This window comes from Lactuca sativa, chromosome 4 (assembly GCF_002870075.4).
Source record: "Lactuca sativa cultivar Salinas chromosome 4, Lsat_Salinas_v11, whole genome shotgun sequence".
In the NCBI taxonomy this organism is placed as follows: domain Eukaryota; kingdom Viridiplantae; phylum Streptophyta; class Magnoliopsida; order Asterales; family Asteraceae; genus Lactuca; species Lactuca sativa.
The window spans coordinates 323,187,697-323,206,922 of NC_056626.2; the positions used below are offsets into that span (position 1 = coordinate 323,187,697).

The 19,226-nt window shown below is 40.8% G+C and overlaps 1 long non-coding RNA gene and 1 pseudogene across 1 annotated transcript; one reads left to right on the top strand and one right to left on the bottom strand.

Moving 5' to 3' along the window:
* The window catches only part of LOC111908284 (uncharacterized), a 48,927-nt pseudogene that overhangs the window by 10,562 nt on the left and 19,139 nt on the right, over positions 1-19,226 (top strand).
* On the bottom strand, positions 1,816-4,456 carry LOC128133334 (uncharacterized). Its single transcript, XR_008231937.1, has 2 exons — positions 3,776-4,456; positions 1,816-1,981 (listed from the first exon to the last, which is right to left on the bottom strand). It is a non-coding gene; the product is annotated as an uncharacterized LOC128133334 (long non-coding RNA).

Genomic DNA, 19,226 nt, shown 5'->3' on the forward strand with positions numbered 1-19,226 from the left:
GGAAAGCACTCTCACCGGTCCGGAAATCATACGAGAAACGACAGAGAAGATCGTTCAGATTCGTGAACGATTGAAAGCCTCTAGAGACCGACAGAAAAGCTACGCTGACCAAAGGAGGAAACCTTTGGAATTCCAGGTAGGAGACCACGTCTTATTAAAGGTCTCACCGTGGAAGGGTTTAATACGCTTTGGAAAGCGTGGGAAACTAAATCCAAGATACATAGGGCCTTTTGAGATTCTTGCCAGAATCGGCCCTGTGGCTTACAAGCTTAACCTACCGCGCGAACTTAGTAACATCCATCCAACCTTCCACGTCTCAAACTTGAAAAAGTGTCTGTCCGACGAGACTCTTGTTATTCCACTCGACGAGATCGAGATCAACGAGAGCCTCAACTTTGTGGAAGAACCAGTAGAAATCATGGACCGAGAGGTCAAACAAACAAAACAAAGTCGCATACCCATCGTGAAGGTTCGCTGGAACGCCAAGCGGGGACCTGAATTCACATGGGAATGCGAAGATCAGATGAAACAAAAGTACCCTCATCTCTTTCATGTTCACTAGTATCTTTACTACTTTAAATTTCAGGACGAAATTCTCTCTAACGGGGGGATGATGTGACAACCCGATATTTCAACTCCTTGTAATGACCTAAAAGGGTCAAGTATTGTAACCACTTTTAAGTAATAAAATTTACTTTCATAATAAAATGAACAAATAGTTCTATTTAAATTCCTTCTATGTTTAAATGTCTTTAAACCATGATCGTACGTAAAAAGAACGCCCAAATCCGACTTCATATATTGAAGTTATGATTTTTCCAAGTTCAGCTTAGCAACAGACAGCTAAAAACTCGAATCGGAGATCGAGCGAATTTTGGCCGGAATGACCTAAACGAGAATCGAAGGTCTCGACAATGGTATTTTAGCGGTAAAAGTCTGGTAAAAACCGACATCAGATAAAGAAGTTATGAATTTTCAAAGAAATTCCTTAAACACGATGAGTTATAATATAAATAATAAAAAAATAATTTCGGAATTTGCCGACGGAGTCTAAACGAAAGTTGTAAAGCGTAGTCTCACCTACGCGTGGATATAAAGACCATCGAAAACGGAGTTCGTATGAAGAAGATATGAATTTTTGAAGTTTATTAAATAAATTATATATTTATTTAATTCAAAATTCGGACCTTATCCGAAGAGGAGTCAGCGTCCTCATCCGAGGTACGCGCTGCGTACCCCTGTACGCCATGCGTACTTGAGAGACTTGGCCTCAGATCGTCCACGTCGCCCTATCTGAGGCTTCCGACCCGTCCGACCCGCCCGTCCGACCGACCCGTCCGACCTGCCGTCCCATCCGACCCGCCGTCCCATCCGACCCGCCTCCCTAGCGATCCGTCCCATCCGAAGCCGAGGCAGTCGAGGCTTCGGTCATGCATGACGTACGCGTACGCGCTGCGTACGAGCGTACGCCCCGCGTACCGAGGCGGTTCAGCCTTCCTATAAATAGAAAGTGAGGGCTTCCGAGAAAAATGCTCATTTCTCTCCTTCCTCTCACAATCTTGCCTCGTTTTCCGTGCCCGTTCAAACCCGAGGCTCTGGTCTTTTTGCTCAAGTCCCGAGGGTCGATTTTACTCCCGAGATTCCCGAGAATCCCAAGAAAAATCCGTTTCCCGAGACGAAACTCTGCCCGGTTTTCCACCTCGCTATCTTCAAACTTTCAAGTGAGTTCATACCCCTTATGTCACGCCCCCAAACCAGAATGGCGGAAACGTTCGGGGGCGGAGGACGTCATATTCAGTATCATAACAGTTCATAGAAAGGAAAGTACACACCACCATACATATTAAGGTTTCCAAAATGTTTACATAATTGTATTCGTTACATGTTCAAAAGATAAATACATAAACATCTTTCAAAAGAAGTAATTAACGTCAGCACGTTAATCCTCAAAAGTTGATTTCCAAACCTGCTTAGCGGTTCCCTGAGAATACAAGTTATTTCAAAGAAAAAGTGTCAACAATTAAGTTGGTGAGTTCATAAGCAGTGTTTTGAGAAAATGTACGCCATTCGAAAGTTCATGTATGTTTTCCAGAAAACGCGGTATTTTCAAATGAAAAGAGTTATGATTCATTGGGTTGAAAATGAATGTATTAGATCCAGAAAATCCCATATTTTCCCTAATAGTTGAGATATGATTTGGTGTGATTTCCAAGAAAAACCCTTATTTTCTTAAAAAGTATGAAATACATATGAATGTTCGTGTTATAAGTTGTAAATAGTTGCACCAAGAAAATCCCTTATTTTCCTATTAGTTGTTTGTTTTAGATGCAGGAAAAACCCTTATTTTCCTAACATAACTGGCAGTCTCTAAGACCGAAAATCGCAAGCAACCGACGTGCTTAAAAGTTGTGGCATAGTTTTATATAATAAAGCTATACGAAGATCGCACTTGTTAGATGAAGAATAATTTTAATAGCTACTCGTTCATAAAAGCATAATACCATAATAATTGTATATCCGATGAGTTTTATAACCATACTAAACATAATATGCCTGTAGGGACGTTCTTCAGGCGTCGTAGCGTTATGACAACCGTCACCCCAAAAGACGGACTATAGCTAACAGTCAGCGCGCGGGATCATGACTTCCCGTATAGATCTATACACATTTGACACGTTCTCTGAACGAGAGACTCTGGTTATAGACCAGGACTTGTAGCGATACCTTTTATCAAAAAGGCAGTGTTTGAAGATGTACATGTCTCATGGATTCTCAATTAAGTCTGTATTAAAGTAATAGTTTTGTATGCAAAGATCATCCTTTCTCACAAAGTTTTGACAATGCATAAATCATATGTTTTTAAAATGCATTAAAACGGTTTAACAACGAATGATACTTTGGAATTTCTAAATACTTTGAATAAATCTAGTGCATGCAAAGTATGACAAGAGTTTTCACATAGTAGTAATAAATCACAAGTGATTCATTTGATAAAAACGAATAAAGTGAATTTTTTGATGTAGAAGACAAGTTTGTAAACAAAACATATATATGTATATGGTTATATATATGTATAAGTTTTAAAAGATGATTTGGTATGTTTCGTAATTGTTTTCATATTCTTACGTTTTTATTAGAAACTTTGCATGAAATAATCCTTAAGTTTGATACTAAAGACCTTTTTGTACTTATCACTTTTGTAAAAATGGTAATTAAACATATTTAAATGATTGTGTTTTAACTTCCTTAATGTATAAACATTGCTCAAAAATGTTAGAAGGTGTTAATAAATCTATAAACCACTTTTGACAGTTTTACCCTTTACTGTCCCTGTTTTTAGAAAACTCATAGAAAAATCATCGTAAGTCAAAAACTGAATCCGTCACCATTGAGAGTTTATAAAATGAGTCTACTTTGTTCCTAATTTTTGTTATGATTTTTAGTGGTCTCAAACTAGTGTGAAAATGAACATCTTCACAGACTAGTCCGAAATCACTTCTGAAATGATAGGCAGTTTTATAAAAATCGCCATAAATTGTAGAAAAATCGTATGAACGCGTGCGAGTAGTCATTAGAAAGGTATAAACTTGAACTATTTGCATATTGTACAGTTTTGAATGATATTAAGTTTAATATGGTCAAAACAGTCCGTGAACAGGACTCAAGTTTTCTGTAGAAAGCTGTCATATAAATTTAAGTTATGTTTAGTGTTCTAACTTGTATTCCCCCCCTTAAAACTTGAATAAAACATGAAAATGTAGGGGTATGAACTCACCTTATGTGAATACTTGAAGAATGGAAGGTTGAAGATGAACTTTTGGTTGTTGGTTTGATGCTCCAAAACAGCCACTCTTTTGGCTATGTTGCTGTCACGAAAATTTCACAGCAAAAGAGCAAGAAAAAGGGTAGTTTACTCACTGTTTTGAATCAATAATTTTGAGTATCATAACAAGTAACTTCCAGGGGTATTTTGTGGTAAAAATATCAAGCAAAAAGGAAGGTGTAGATGGGTGAAATGGTGGCTGAAACACAAAAGGGACAGCAACCCTTTTGTTCATGGTTTTGATGGCTTTGGAAGGAAGTTTTTGTTCTTGAAAATGAGATGAAGGTTGAGAGTAATTCCATGGAGTATTGGCTGGTCAAATGAGGGTAAAATGAAGAGTAAATTTCGTGGATATGAAGGAGGAAAGAGTGGAAGAGGATAAGGGGACAAAACCTAGACTAGCTTGTGATGGGATGTGAGTTTAAGTGATGTGATCTTGTCTAGCCACTTGCTTGGGTGGTTGCTTAGAGATAGAGTTAGTTAACTAACTAACTACTAGATATTTAGTTAGTTAGGAGTTCTAGGTAAGGAGAGGGAAGGTCTTAATCTTGAAAATTAGAAGAGGGATTAAGAAGCATTCTTAGTAAAATGTCTTAAGTGATTAAGCACTTATTAGTTAAGTTGGCACTTATCTCCACCAATTCTCTTATCTTAATTGATTTAGAAATCATATTCCTTACATGAAATCACTTTAGGTAATGACCCATAACTAGTCATTCACTAGATAATAATACATATGTACAAATACATACATGTATACTTAGTATAAAATAACAATGTAGTTTTTGTGTATTTGAACTTTAATGTTTATGTTTTATTCTTTTTATTCAAAAACACTTGGATACATTTTAATTATACCTTATAATAATTCATTTTATATTTTAGTTTATTTAAATATAAAATTTATTGACCAATGTATAATTTCGTGACATTTAACCGGTTAACCATATCGTTAAACACGTTTTGTCACTTTGGTTCGTATATTTGTCGAATTTAGATCCTACACAACTATTAAGCACACGTTTTACATAGAACCTAACTTAATTATCAACTAGATACATGTTGTTACAAAAATTAAGTTTGTTGCGTTCAAATGATGTTATATGCTAATTTCACAAACCGGTGATGGTTCGTAGCCATACATCATAACGAAACTTATCAATAGCTACTTGTTTTATATTTCACAATAACTTATTTAAATAAAACAGGTTAAATTCCTTCAACCATTCTTGATGAAATACTCATATTGCTTAATAATCAAAACATAACATCGTACGATCGTTCCTATTTTTACCAATTGTTACATTCTCCCCCCGTTAAAAGAATTTCGCCCCGAAATTCAACTTGTAGACGGGATATCACTAAACAATTGGGGGGTTTTTTTTTCCTCGCATTTCTTAGTGAATTTCGGTCCTCGCTTGGCGTTCCAACGAGCCTTCACTATGGGCATGCGACTTTGTTTTGTCCTTTTGACCTTCTGATCCATGATTTCCACCGGTTCTTAGATGAAGTTTAGACTCCCGTTGATTTCAATTTCATCTAGTGGAATAACAAGAATCTCATCAGATAAGCTCTTCTTCTGATCCTGGGATGCATTCAATTGTTCACGGGTTTGAATAATCTTCTCTGTAGTTTCTCGTATGATCTGGGGGCTGGTGAGAGTGTTGTTAGGAACTTGTCCCTTAGCGAGTTGCGTATTACCTACCTCAGCCCAACACAGAGGTGATCTACACTTGCTTCTGTTGAGAGCTTCGAATGACACGACTTTGATGTTAATGTAATAGTTGTTGTATAAGGATTAGATGAATGGTTCTTCCGTTTTGTCTGTTAGTTTGATGGTGATATTAAGGACTTCTTTAATGACTATTGAAAACACGAGGCGAATCGCCTGTCTCTTATCCAAAATGATAGATAGTGGTATACTATGCAGTCTCTCAATCTTCTTGTGATATGCTCCTATCAGCTTTTCTATTTTTCTTTGTAGCCTTGGTTGGTAGAAAGTGTGTGGGTTTGTTTGATTTGTCTACGCTCGCTCAAGTGGTAGCGTGTCCATCCGCTGTCTTGGGTAACTTGTCATGGAGTTCATGGTATGACTCATAACTGATTCATCTATCATCTCTTTGTATTTATAAGTCATATATAATTAAGAATGAAAAGACAGTCGAATCGGTGATTCTATTCTAAACCCACATCCAAACAAGGAAAAGGATTTAAAGCGAAATTACCAACCCTAAGTCCGTAGAATCTTAATTATATAGGGCTCCAATATATACACTTAATAATCATAGATTCACTAGTATGGGTCCATAGTCTCTACTTGAGTGGGGTGATTAACTTGGGTGAGATGGCATTTACAACAACCCTTTTCCACAACTACTGCACTTAGGTTGTGTCACACCCCCGAACCAGACGGCGGAAACGTCCGGGGGCTGTCGTGACTCAATTGAATACCATAACATTGAATATATATGAAACAAACAACATTCGTCACCATTCATCAACATAATACAACCAGTAGTGTTTACATGTCATACATTGTTTTAACATTACATTTCCAAAAATTAATATTGTTTGGTTCATTCAAAAATAAACTGCAACCGTCACTGAGCATGATTTCCCTTGATTCACTGGTTTCCTGAGAATACAAGTATTTTGAAAAACGTCAACATATGAAATGTTGGTGAGTTCATAAGTAGTGTTTGAAATCGAATGTTTATATTGTTTGAAAAACCACCAGAAAATCCGATATTTTCTGAAAAGAAAAGCTTTCAAAAACGTTTGTGAAGATCCATAGGTATGCTTGTTTGTTTCTATACTTGCAAAATAAGTTGTTCATTTAAGATGTATGCGTTTAAAATCGGTATGTGATAAAAACCCTAGGGAAACCCGATGTTCCCCTAGTTCTTTTGAAATCCATTGAGTTGCGTTGAAACCATTACAAAAATAGTAGTATCGGTCCCAAGCGACGTTGGAAGGTTCTCGAGCATTGATTATTTACTACAAACCCGCATTACACAAATGCCCGGTTTATAGATATACCAACGATTCCCGAAGGCGTCGTCAGTACTAATCACGTTATCCAATCGCCCGGACTATGAGTGGTCCCACATCCGAAGAGAAAGAGGTCACGAAGACCCCAGTAACTCTATTAACCGGCTGGGAAAAATGTGTGCGAGGGGTCCCCGACCCGCCTCGTAAAATGTGTAGACTTTTCTAGCAATACCATGGCCCTTGGGGTCCAATGATACAAGCCATTGAAAGTCACCCTACGTTGTGCCAAGTTGGTAAAACTCAACACTTCGTAGAAAAAAAAATGTCTTCGGGCCTTAAGATCAGGTCATTGGGCTAGCTAGGCCCAACAAACAAGATTTTACACTTTGGGGCCCGAAGATGGTGCGTAGACGTCTGTGCACACTCGTATGTATGTGTATTACCAATCGTTATTTGTATGTATCAAGAGTTAGTAGTTGTGGATTTTCATTGGCTCGAGACCGAGCCAATTCGTTTGACAACGACTTTTGGTATTGTAATGAGTTGTATTTCGTTGGTAGTTGAGGTGTCATTATTTGATCACATTGTACATAATGAATCAGCCTTGAAATATTTCTGTTTTCAGCCCCTCATTATTTGTAAAATTTACATTTTCAACCCTTTTATTTGAATAATTCCCGGTTTGGTCCTTAAACTATTTTTCTTGACATTTTAACACCAAAAATTATTGAAATTAATATTTTCCAGCATATTTTTCAAAGAAAACAGTTTAAGTCCCTGAAAATGCAGTTTTTCTCGGTTTTAGCCCATCTTTTCGCAATTTTGACAATTTTGGCCCAAAATGGTAAATTTTTGCAACTTTGGTCCTTTTTAAATTTAAAAAGCATTTTAAACCTTTGAAAAGGGTTTGGGACACTTATAGTCCACTGTTTTACAGAATTTCACAGTTTTGGCCCTTCAAAACAGAAAAATTCGCATAGTGGGCCTTATTGGGCCGAAATTTACGATTTTAGCCCAATAGGCTTGAAATTTATGTTTTTAATCCTCGAAATGAATAAAATTCCAGAAATAGCTTTATTGAAACTGTTTTGACACATTTCAACTATCAGAATCTGTAAAATGTCATTTTGGGCCCTTAATCTTGTATTTTTCACATTTTTGGCCCAAGATGTGTGTTTTTAGCTTAAAGAAAATTGTTGCTAACCACTTGGCTATTTATCTAGTATCACTTATTATGTAGTAACATATTTGAAGCTAATACCATAAAACATGAGTTATATCTCGGTTTTGAGGGGTTTAATGGCTAGATCCAACATTAAAACACATATAAGCATACATATAAGCATGGAAATCATACAAGGCATACAAATACATATAGATCTACACTTTCACTTGTATTCCCCCCCCCCCCCACAAAAACTCTTAAAAACAGAAAATAGGGGTATGAATCTCACCTTGGGATGTTGTTTCGGTTTTTGGAATGAAAATGGAAGGAAAAATGAAGTGTTTTTGGCCTTGGCTCCCTTTGGTGAAGATCTTGAGTTTGAGATGGTTTGAGGATGCTAGATCACGATTTTTGTATAGATTAGGGGAGGATTTTGATAACAAAAGAATTTAAACCATAGATCTATGCATAATCTTACCTTAGGAGATGATTTACTTGCAAAAATCCCTTTGGAAAGCCTCTAAATTTCGAGATCTTTGGAGAGGGGAAGGAGAGAGCTTCTTGAGAGAATTTTTGAGAGAATTTTGTGAGATGTGTGTGTGTGTTGGTTATCCTCGGCCGAAACAAGAAGGGAGAGGGAGAGAGAGAGAGAGAGAAGGAAGAAAAGACTTTGAGGTGATGCTTGCATGGATGTATGTGATTTTTGCATGGAGAACCCATGGGTAAAAATGAGGTGGCACTTAAAAGTCAACCTCTCCTTGTGTTTGGGCCTTGGGCCGAGAATATGAAGGGAAGGAGGAAAAATTTGGGCTTTTGCCCCTAAGCCCAACATTAGAGGTAGTTTAGGGTATTTATTGGACTTATAAAATAAAATTGTGATTTTTGTGCTTTATTAAGCTAGGTTAGGTTTAATTATGGATCAAAACTTGTGTTTTATTTCCTTCTAGGTTCTACCTAGCCCAAAATATTGAAATAAACGAGTGTGGGTCCAATTAGAGCCCAATTAGGGTCCTAAACCCATGATAGTCCAATTGGAAGCTTATTGGTCCATTTGGATCCAATAAAGAAGTCTTAGTCCAAAATGGACTTAACCAAAACTTCTAGGGTCTCCAATTGTTTGATGACTATCTATAGTACTTGTATCTTGTATTTGATTGAAGTTTTTGGTTCTCATTAACTTGAATGTATAGATTACATAGCTTAAATTTTACAGTTGTGACATCATCCCCCCGTTAGAGGGAATTTCGTCCCGAAATTCTGTCTGAAAGCTAGATTTGAGACTTATTAGAATAGGTGCGGGTACTTCTGCTTCATTTGATCCTCGCGTTCCCACGTGAATTCTGGCCCACGCTTTGCGTTCCACCGTACCTTCACGATCGGGATGCGACTCTGCTTAGTACGCTTCACCTCCCTGTCCATGATTTCGATTGGCTCTTCGACGAACAGGAGATTCTCATTGATTTCGATTTCGTCAAGAGGAATGACAAGGGTTTCATCTGATAGGCACTTTTTCAGATTAGAAACATGAAACACGGGGTGCACACCGTTTAGCTCCGCGGGTAGTTGTAGTCTGTAGGCTACCGGACCTATTCGGGCGACTATTTCGAAAGGTCCAATGTACCGTGGGTTTAGCTTTCCTCGTTTTCCGAAACGTATAACCCCTTTCCAAGGTGAGACCTTCAACAATACTCGATCACCGACCTGGAACTCTAAGGGCTTTCGCCGTTTATCAGCGTAGCTCTTTTGCCGGTCACGCGATGCCTGTAATCGAGCTTTGATCTGGACAATCTTTTCTGTGGTCTCGCGAATGATTTCCGGTCCTGTCATTGCCCTATCCGACGTATGTGTTCTTGCTAGCTGGGTGTCACCTACTTCAGCCCAACATAACGGTGATCTACATTTACGCCCGTACAGTGCTTCGAAAGGGGCCACCTTAATGCTCGAATGATAACTGTTGTTATATGAAAACTCGATCAACGGTAGGTGGGTATCCCAAGACTTTCCGAAGTCTATCACGCATGCACGAAGCATATCTTCAAGCGTCTGAATGGTTCGTTCGCTTTGACCGTCCGTTTGTGGGTGATACGCGGTGCTCATGTCAAGATGAGTTCCCATTGCCTTGTGGAGCGACTGCCAAAAGCGTGACGTGAACCTACTGTCCCTATCCGAGATGATGGATTTTGGCACTCCATGAAGTCTTACAATCTCTCGTAGGTACAAACGCGTCAGCCTCTTCATCTTGTAGGACTCTTTGATCGGCAGGAAATGGGCAGATTTCGTCAGTCGGTCGATTATTACCCATATGGTGTCCAATCCGTCCGACGTCTTGGGCAGCTTGGTCACGAAGTCCATAGAAATCCCCTCCCATTTCCACTCAGGGATTGCCGGTTGCTGTAACAATCCGGAAGGTTTCTGGTATTCCACTTTTACTTTGGCACACGTAAGGCACTTACTAACATAAGTTGCGATTTCCGCCTTCATGTTAGGCCACCAGTAGTGCTGCTTAATGTCCAAATACATCTTGTCCGAACCAGGGTGAATGGAGTATCGTGTCTTGTGGGCCTCCTTCATAACGGTCTCCCTGAGTCCTCCGATTTTTGGAACCCAAATACGGTTCATGAAGTAGTATACCCCATTCTCTTTGACTTCCAGGTTCTTCTCCATTCCGCGCAATGCCTCGCTAGTTCTATTTTCCGCTTTCATAGCCTCTGACTGGACCGATGCAATTTGAGTGGCCAGATGAGACTGAATGGTTATCGAGTGCGTTTTCGTACGGCGATTTGTGTACTCCTTCCGACTTAATGCGTCAGCTACCACGTTGGCCTTGCCTGGATGGTACTTGATCTCGCATTCGTAGTCGTTTAACAATTCCACCCATCTTCGTTGTCTCATGTTCAGCTCCTTCTGATTCAAGATGTGCTGGAGGCTCTTGTGGTCTGTGAAGATGGTGCACTTAGTACCGTACAGGTAGTGCCTCCAAATCTTTAGGGCAAAGACTACGGCTCCCAGTTCTAGGTCATGGGTCGTGTAATTTACCTCATGCGTCTTTAGTTGGCGGGACGCATATGCTATTACCCTTCCACGTTGCATGAGGACGCAGCCTAGGCCCTGATTCGACGCATCACAGTAGACTACAAAGTCTTCCGTTCCTTCTGGTAGAGATAGCACAGGAGCGCTACAGAGAGCTTGCTTCAAGGCTCGAAACGCACTCTCTTGTCGGTCTGTCCACTTGAATGGCACACTCTTTTGCGTAAGCAAGGTAAGCGGCTTGGCGATTTTAGAGAAGTTTTGGATGAATCTCCTATAGTAGCCTGCTAGGCCTAAAAACTGACGAATTTCTGTGGGTGTAGTCGGAGTTGCCCATCCTTCTACAGCTTTGACCTTAGAGGGGTCCACATGAATTCCGTCTTGGCTAACCACGTGGCCTAGGAAATTCACACTCCGAAGCCAGAACTCGCACTTGGAGAGTTTGGCGTAAAGCTTTTCCGATCGCAGAGTGTCTAGAATTTGTCGTAGATGCTGGCCGTGCTCCTCCTTGCTTTGTGAATAGACGAGAATGTCATCGATAAACACAATGACGAAGTTATCAAGGAACGGTCGACAGATTCGATTCATTAGGTCCATAAATGCGGCAGGTGCATTTGTTAGACCGAAGGGCATCACGACGAATTCGTAATGTCCATAGCGGGTTCGGAAAGCGGTTTTAGGAATATCTTCTTCTCGGACCTTGAGTTGATGGTATCCGGACCGTAAGTCTATTTTAGAAAAATAGCTAGCTCCTTGGAGCTGGTCGAATAGATCATCGATTCGCGGGAGTGGGTAGCGGTTTTTGACAGTGAGTTTGTTTAACTCTCTGTAATCGATGCACATTCTGAAAGATCCATCCTTCTTTTTGACAAAGAGCACCGGAGCTCCCCATGGCGAGTAGCTAGGTCGAATAAATCCCTTGTCCAGAAGCTCACTGAGTTGGCTGGATAATTCCTGCATTTCAGCCGGTGCCAACCGATATGGTGATTTAGCGAGGGGAGTTGCTCCTGGAACGAGGTCGATTCGGAATTCAACCTGTCTCTCTGGGGGTACTCCTGGAAGATCTTCGGGAAACACGTCCGGATATTCACACGCTACCGGAATGTCTTGGATGTTAGTTTCTTCTTTGGTCTTGTCCACTATGTGGGCCAAGAACGCTAAGTTGTTCTTTCGCAGATGTTTTTGTGCTTTGATGCACGAGATGAGGCGGAGATTCGTACTGGGTTTGTCTCCGTAAATTACTAGGGTTTCGTGATTCGGGAGACGAAGGCGAACGGCCTTCTCGTGGCACATAATCTCAACATGGTGGGGGCTTAACCAATCCATGCCGATAATCACATCGAAACTCCTAATTGACACTGGCATCAGATCTATTCGAAAGACGTGCTGGTTAAGGGTTAGGGTACATCCGATGTAGATCTCCCTAGTGGATTCGGTTTTCCCATTGGCCATTTCCACCGTATAGGTTTCATTTAGCTTCTGGGGCTGTTGTTTTAGTAAATGTTTAAACTTCTCGCTTACGAAACTTCGCTCCGCTCCGGTATCAAATAAGATGCACGCATAAGTGTGGTTTAGGAGAAACGTACCGGTCACAACTGCAGGATCTTGAACTGCATCACTCTGACCCATAGTCAGCATCCTTCCTGTTCCTCTGTTTCCTGAGTTGTTGTTGTTGTTAGGGCAGTCTCGACGGAAATGTCCCGTCCTTCCACACCCGAAACAGGTGTGGCTAGGCCCTGTGTTATTGCCGCCGGCATTGGTGTTGTTGGTATTGCGGTGGTTGTTGTTGTTGTTCTGGTTGTTTCCCTGACTCTGGTTCTGAGAAGGATAAGTCCTGCAGAACCTTGCAGTGTGTCCCCTTCGATTGCAACTGGTGCAATGGAACTCCCTACATTCTCCTTGGTGATGGAAACCGCACTTGTTGCATTTGGGATGAGTGCCGGAATAGGGTCTTGAAGTATTTGAAGTAGCTGAGGCTGGAGCATGTGATGTGACTGGTACCGGCGCAGTGACAGCGTGAACTGCCACCGTTTGCTGCCTTTTAGAGGTCTCGGGGCCCTGACGCCCCTTCCTCTTGTTGTTCCATCCTTTCCTACCATCGCTCTCCTTCTTCTTCTCAGTCTCTACCGGTTTCTCGCCCTTTTTGTGGTTATGATCATACAGTCTCTTTGCCAATCTCTTCGCGCTGTCAAACGTTTCCGGGTTAGCAGCTATCACGTTCCCTTGAATGGGGGATGTCAATCCCCAAATGAATCGTTCAATCTTCTTCCCCTCTGATGTGATCATACCCGGGCACAACAGAGATAGTTCGCTGAATCTCGATATGTAAGCATCGATGTTCCCATTCTGCACCGTGAGATTCCATAGTTCCTGCTCCATCTTCTGTATTTCGCCTCGGGGGCAGTACTCAGCCGTCAACATCTCTTTCATCTCTGTCCAGGGAATAGAGTTGGCGACAGGGAGTGTCATAGCTTCCACATGACCATTCCACCAAGTGAGCGCTTGGTCCACAAAAGTGCAGGCCGCGAACTTCACTTTCATCTGCTCGGGGCACTCGCATATCTCGAATACCGACTCTACTTTCTCGATCCATCGCTTTAGGGCGATCACTCCTCCGGTACCGTTGAAAGTTCGGGGTTTAGCGTTCGCAAAATCCTTGTAGGTGCACGTTTTAGTGAGCCCTTGGTTCGTCCCGTTGTTCGAACTTCCGGATCCTTGCCCGTTACCTCCTCCGTTGTTCCCTCGGTGAAGTTGTGCCATAGCTGCCGTGACCGCAGCAGACACGGCTGCCTGAAAAGCAGTGGAGTCAACTTCCGGTGGGGTTGGTTCGGGATTTCCGCGAGTAGCTGGGCGAGGCATCTTTCTGTCATGAAACGGAAAGATGTTGAGTGTACGTGGTTTCGGTGAGGTTATGATCCTATTAACTAGGTGTAGGGTACGAACCTAAGCATTACTATCATCAAGCATATAATCATAACAACTCAACACATAACAACCGTGAATATCATAGCAAAACACACAAAAGTTCATTAATATTATCCGTGTTTAGTACAAGAAAATTTGCTCGTAGGAGCATACATAAGTAACACTAATCCGACAGCATAACGGCTCCATGAGTAGTGTAGTCACTTAAACATAGAGCCGGAGTACATAACATAGTTACTAATATCCTACTACGATAGGTCTATCCCTAACCGCGATGAGCTGCGTCAGGAGGTGGTGCCGAAGTCATATGCCGAAATGTTGCGCTAGTAGCTGCGCCATCTCTGCCATGTCCCCTATAACTTCATCCCTCTCGTGCTCTGCTCTCACTGCCCGAGCTTCCATAGCATACAGCTGTTGTCGCAGTGAGGCGATCTCAGCTTCGAGGGAACGGTTCTCCCTCGGGGGGTTCACTGGTGGAGCGGGGGGATCTGGTTGGGCCTCGTCCTCGCATGGTGGGATGGGGTCCTGGCCCCCGACCTGACCCTCCTCGTCGTCATCGTCGACTTCTCCAAATTCGTAGTCAGTGTCTATATATTCGTCGGGTTCGACGTCGTGTGCTTCTCCTGGATGCTCTTCCGGCTCATCCACCAGCATCCCGTGAGCTACTAAGGCCTGATGAAACTGGATGCCCTGCTGCTCCTCCTCGGGCTCCTCCTCCTCCTCTAGCCACCCGTTGTTTCCCTGATTAGGGAAGTAGGGGTCTCCAGGGTGATGAAAACCAGCCATGCTGTCTGCGCGAGTACGTAATTTTTGCTACATTATTCCTAGGGTACTATGACTATTTCACAGGCTAAGCAAATATTCTCTTTTTGGGTGATATAGGGTAAAATTTTTAGGTTCCCTGGCTATTCCGATCTCATCAAGACATGTGTTAGTTTTACCTTGGAGAGAATGTAGTTGATCAGGCTACATTCACTCCTTGGTATCACTAAGAACAGTCCCGAATTAACCGAGATACCAGTATTATGGTGTTTGATTCAGCGTTAGGTCCTTACTCCTAATGCAGGCAAGTGTATTTTATTCATTTGTTTTGTTCAGAGTTATGTTAGTCCCTCTTATTGGTTTATAGTTGCATATCAATGTATGGCTCGACATGCTAGTTCACTATAAACAAAGCTCTGATACCAACCTGTCACACCCCCGAACCAGACGGCGGAAACGTCCGGGGGCTGTCGTGACTCAATTGAATACCATAACATTGAATATATATGAAACAAACAACATTCGTCACCATTCATCAACATAATACAACCAGTAGTGTTTACATGTCATACATTGTTTTAACATTACATTTCCAAAAATTAATATTGTTTGGTTCATTCAAAAATAAACTGCAACCGTCACTGAGCATGATTTCCCTTGATTCACTGGTTTCCTGAGAATACAAGTATTTTGAAAAACGTCAACATATGAAATGTTGGTGAGTTCATAAGTAGTGTTTGAAATCGAATGTTTATATTGTTTGAAAAACCACCAGAAAATCCGATATTTTCTGAAAAGAAAAGCTTTCAAAAACGTTTGTGAAGATCCATAGGTATGCTTGTTTGTTTCTATACTTGCAAAATAAGTTGTTCATTTAAGATGTATGCGTTTAAAATCGGTATGTGATAAAAACCCTAGGGAAACCCGATGTTCCCCTAGTTCTTTTGAAATCCATTGAGTTGCGTTGAAACCATTACAAAAATAGTAGTATCGGTCCCAAGCGACGTTGGAAGGTTCTCGAGCATTGATTATTTACTACAAACCCGCATTACACAAATGCCCGGTTTATAGATATACCAACGATTCCCGAAGGCGTCGTCAGTACTAATCACGTTATCCAATCGCCCGGACTATGAGTGGTCCCACATCCGAAGAGAAAGAGGTCACGAAGACCCCAGTAACTCTATTAACCGGCTGGGAAAAATGTGTGCGAGGGGTCCCCGACCCGCCTCGTAAAATGTGTAGACTTTTCTAGCAATACCATGGCCCTTGGGGTCCAATGATACAAGCCATTGAAAGTCACCCTACGTTGTGCCAAGTTGGTAAAACTCAACACTTCGTAGAAAAAAAAATGTCTTCGGGCCTTAAGATCAGGTCATTGGGCTAGCTAGGCCCAACAAACAAGATTTTACACTTTGGGGCCCGAAGATGGTGCGTAGACGTCTGTGCACACTCGTATGTATGTGTATTACCAATCGTTATTTGTATGTATCAAGAGTTAGTAGTTGTGGATTTTCATTGGCTCGAGACCGAGCCAATTCGTTTGACAACGACTTTTGGTATTGTAATGAGTTGTATTTCGTTGGTAGTTGAGGTGTCATTATTTGATCACATTGTACATAATGAATCAGCCTTGAAATATTTCTGTTTTCAGCCCCTCATTATTTGTAAAATTTACATTTTCAACCCTTTTATTTGAATAATTCCCGGTTTGGTCCTTAAACTATTTTTCTTGACATTTTAACACCAAAAATTATTGAAATTAATATTTTCCAGCATATTTTTCAAAGAAAACAGTTTAAGTCCCTGAAAATGCAGTTTTTCTCGGTTTTAGCCCATCTTTTCGCAATTTTGACAATTTTGGCCCAAAATGGTAAATTTTTGCAACTTTGGTCCTTTTTAAATTTAAAAAGCATTTTAAACCTTTGAAAAGGGTTTGGGACACTTATAGTCCACTGTTTTACAGAATTTCACAGTTTTGGCCCTTCAAAACAGAAAAATTCGCATAGTGGGCCTTATTGGGCCGAAATTTACGATTTTAGCCCAATAGGCTTGAAATTTATGTTTTTAATCCTCGAAATGAATAAAATTCCAGAAATAGCTTTATTGAAACTGTTTTGACACATTTCAACTATCAGAATCTGTAAAATGTCATTTTGGGCCCTTAATCTTGTATTTTTCACATTTTTGGCCCAAGATGTGTGTTTTTAGCTTAAAGAAAATTGTTGCTAACCACTTGGCTATTTATCTAGTATCACTTATTATGTAGTAACATATTTGAAGCTAATACCATAAAACATGAGTTATATCTCGGTTTTGAGGGGTTTAATGGCTAGATCCAACATTAAAACACATATAAGCATACATATAAGCATGGAAATCATACAAGGCATACAAATACATATAGATCTACACTTTCACTTGTATTCCCCCCCCCACAAAAACTCTTAAAAACAGAAAATAGGGGTATGAATCTCACCTTGGGATGTTGTTTCGGTTTTTGGAATGAAAATGGAAGGAAAAATGAAGTGTTTTTGGCCTTGGCTCCCTTTGGTGAAGATCTTGAGTTTGAGATGGTTTGAGGATGCTAGATCACGATTTTTGTATAGATTAGGGGAGGATTTTGATAACAAAAGAATTTAAACCATAGATCTATGCATAATCTTACCTTAGGAGATGATTTACTTGCAAAAATCCCTTTGGAAAGCCTCTAAATTTCGAGATCTTTGGAGAGGGGAAGGAGAGAGCTTCTTGAGAGAATTTTTGAGAGAATTTTGTGAGATGTGTGTGTGTGTTGGTTATCCTCGGCCGAAACAAGAAGGGAGAGGGAGAGAGAGAGAGAGAGAAGGAAGAAAAGACTTTGAGGTGATGCTTGCATGGATGTATGTGATTTTTGCATGGAGAACCCATGGGTAAAAATGAGGTGGCACTTAAAAGTCAACCTCTCCTTGTGTTTGGGCCTTGGGCCGAGAATATGAAGGGAAGGAGGAAAAATTTGGGCTTTTGCCCCTAAGCCCAACATTAGAGGTAGTTTAGGGTATTTATTGGACTTATAAAATAAAATTGTGATTTTTGTGCTTTATTAAGCTAGGTTAGGTTTAATTATGGATCAAAACTTGTGTTTTATTTCCTTCTAGGTTCTACCTAGCCCAAAATATTGAAATAAACGAGTGTGGGTCCAATTAGAGCCCAATTAGGGTCCTAAACCCATGATAGTCCAATTGGAAGCTTATTGGTCCATTTGGATCCAATAAAGAAGTCTTAGTCCAAAATGGACTTAACCAAAACTTCTAGGGTCTCCAATTGTTTGATGACTATCTATAGTACTTGTATCTTGTATTTGATTGAAGTTTTTGGTTCTCATTAACTTGAATGTATAGATTACATAGCTTAAATTTTACAGTTGTGACAGGTTGATTTTTGAAATCGGGTTGTCGTACGGATGGTATTCCCAGGAGATCTTCTCGGAATATATCGAGAAGGTTACGGGCTTTTTCAACATCCATGATGTCTTTCTCTTCTTGTTTCTTATCCACAACACGGGCTAGGACGGCGTGGTACCTCCTGTGTACGTACTTCTGATCTTGTTGTAAAAGGTGAGTCGGGGGATTGTGTTCGGTTTGTCGCCATAGACAACGAGGGTTCTATTACTCGATGGGTTTAGGAAAATGGACTTTTCTTAATATATGATATTGGTATGGTGAGGAAACTAACTAATACGTTGTTAAAATGAAAATGTTGTAAATTTTTATTGTGACCGGTGTTAGGATGATTTGAACGAATTGGTTGATTTAGTGTTAGAGTGCACCCTATGTACACGCCTCTAGTGCTTTTGATTATTCCAATTCTACTATAAATATTTCGTTTAAGTTTTTGAGGTTTTTGGTTGAGAAATTGATTAAATCTACGACTCACAATACTCCTCTTCGCGTTGCTATTATATAGTATCCATGCATACGTGCTATCGGGAATGAACGTACCGGAATCTCAGCAGGGTCTATTACTTCTTTCCCACGCTCTGTTGCTAAAACACATCCGACGCTCCTGACATCTTTGTTTTTAGTCTTCGGGAACTCCTTTAGGAAATGTCCTACTTCTCCACATCTATAGCAAGTCCGACTCCTCCCAGCTTTTGTGTTCTGGGCGGTCTGTTGAGCCGGCACCCTACAGAAATTTGTGGTATGCCCCTTTTCATTACAGTTCTTGCAGTGCATTTCCCTGCACTTCCCTTTGTGATGAAAGCTACACTTGGTGCATTTTGGCAGGTTTCCAACATATGGTCTTGTCGGCACTGAGGTAGTAGGGATGGTGGTGGTATGGAATTTCACTATTTGTTGTCTTTTGGTAGGTCCTTGATTTGGGGCGTCGTTGCAGGAACATACTCGAGGTGTCCCTGGTTGTTATTACGATTGGAACTTTCGGCGCTGTTCCCGCTTTTGTTTGTGTTGTTAGCGCCGAGGTGTGCCATGACTGCTGTCACGGCGGCTGTTCCCACAATTTGAAATGTTGTAGGGTCTATTTATAGAACTAGTG